This window comes from Chrysochloris asiatica, unplaced genomic scaffold (genome assembly GCF_000296735.1).
Source record: "Chrysochloris asiatica unplaced genomic scaffold, ChrAsi1.0 scaffold00038, whole genome shotgun sequence".
Classification (NCBI taxonomy): domain Eukaryota; kingdom Metazoa; phylum Chordata; class Mammalia; order Afrosoricida; family Chrysochloridae; genus Chrysochloris; species Chrysochloris asiatica.
Genome location: NW_006408556.1, coordinates 7,334,140 through 7,336,374, shown reverse-complemented (window position 1 = coordinate 7,336,374; position 2,235 = coordinate 7,334,140). Strand labels below are relative to the sequence as shown.

General features: G+C 39.1%; 1 pseudogene; it reads left to right on the top strand.

Moving 5' to 3' along the window:
* The first annotated feature begins 1,071 nt into the window (after positions 1–1,071).
* On the top strand, positions 1,072–1,371 carry LOC102838932 (annotated as a pseudogene).
* Positions 1,372–2,235: the final 864 nt, after the last annotated feature.

Here is a 2,235-nt window from a genome sequence, read left to right as displayed (position 1 = left end):
TTAGTCACTTACGGTCCGGTTGAAATGGATAAACTCTCAGAGCCAAGGGAAAAGAAGGGCAACCAAGCATACCATCTTCAGCCTTTCTCAGGAAATGGAAAATAAATTAAATAAAACGAAAAGTGATATGGGGAAGACAGGGGAGGAGAAAATGCTGCCATTTCACATCCTGTGCTCCTCATACTCATGAAGCAATTGCTGAGTTCCCTGCTGCTCACACCCATCTTGGTGTGAAACTTGATTTTACTGACTTTTACATTTCTTTTCAAGAATAGAAATATTGTTTTTCCCAGGAATACTTGAACTTTGTGGAGAAAAAAAATTTTAAATAATGAAAAAGCAAAAAGTTCTCCCTAATACCACTTCCCAGAGATGCCTTTGCTAACATTTGGGTGTGTAGCCTTCTAGGCTTTTTGTTTATATATAGTTGTATCCGTGGGGTCATACAATACATAGTGTACTCTAGGTGATTTTTTCTCACTCACTTTGAAATATGTCATGGAAATCTTCCTCATCTATGCACATAGACTTGCAGTATAGTCTAGTAGCTAGAATCATGAGTTCTAAAGTCATGCTTCCTGAGATCACATTTACCACCTAGTACTTCTGGGAACTTGGAGACATTAATTAGCCCGTCTGTGCTTCTGTTTCCTCATCTGTAACAGGTTATGTTTTTCATAAGTCCTGGTGTGGCACTGTAGGATAAGCATTGGACTGGTAACCCCAAGATTGGCAGATCAAACCCACAAGCTGCTCTTGGAAACCCTCACTATGAGTTGGAAGCAACTCGATGGCACTTTAACAACAATGACAACAACAGTCTGCTTTTCATAGGAGTCCCTGGGTGGTGCAAACTGTCAACATGCTTGGCTACTAAACAAAAGGTGGTAGGTGCAAGACTTTCGAAAAATCAGGTATTAAAAACCCTTACAGAATGGAGTAGAAAATTTAAGCAGTCCTATAACAAGAGAAGATATTGACCAAATCATTAATAAACTCCCAACTACACCACGTCTTCCACCATCCTATCATCTTCATCACCTGTCTTCAACCTCGCCCACCTCGCTCAAAATGGACCCCAACTGCTCCCACGCCACTGGTGGCTCACTGGTCTGCCCTGGCTCCTGCAAGTGCAAAGAGTGCAAATACACCTCCTGCTAGAAGACCTGCTGTTCCTCCTGCCCTGAGGGCTGTGCCAAGTGCTCCCAGGGCTTCAGCTGCAAAGGGGCGTTGGACAAACGCAGCTGCTGTGCCAGGCATGGGAGAGCCCCACCAGGTGTAAACAGAGCCACCTGGACAAAGCTGGAGTTTTTTTCTCATACCACCCTGACCCGTGTGTTAGCTCCCTTTTTAAATGAAATTTATGAGTGATAATAAATGGTGCAGAATTTTTAAAATAAAAGGAAAAAACAAACTCCCAATTAAAGGCCCAGATGGTTTTACTGGTGTATTCTACCAAACATTCAGAGAAGAGCTGACACCAATTCTACTCAAACTATTCCATAAACAGATAAAATGGGAAAATTCCCAAATTCATTTTATGAAGCAAGCATGATTGTGATACCAAAACCAAGCAAAGACATCTCTTTAAATATATATATATATATACCACTATGCCTTATGAACATAGGTGCAAAATTTCTCAACAAAATCCTAGCCAATAGAATCCAACAATATATAAAAATAATAATAATACATTATGACTAAGTGGGATTCATATCAGGTATACATGAATAAGTCAATATTAGAAAAACAATCAGTGTAACAATCAAATAAATAAAGGGAAAAATTTACATGTGTCTATCAATTGATGCAGAAATGGCATTTGGCAAAATCATTGGGTTTTTTTTCTTCTATTCCTGATAAAAGGATTCAACAAATAGGAATAGAAGGGAAATTCCTCAAGATAATTAAGAGTAAATATACAAAACCATCAGCCAATATCATTCTCAATCGTGAGATATGGAAGCCATTCCCCTTGTGGACAGGAACCAGACAAGGATGCCCTTTATTACCACTCCTATTCAATGTTGTACTGGACGTCTTTGCCAGAGCTATATGACAAGAAAGGGAAACTAAAGGCATCCAAACTGATAAAGAAGAAGTAAAACTCTATTTGCAGACCATATAATCCTATACTAAGAAAATTCCAAAGACTCAGCAAGAAAAAAAATGGAACTCATCGATAGATTCAGCAAAGTGGCAGGATACAAGATCAACAAAAACAGATAGATT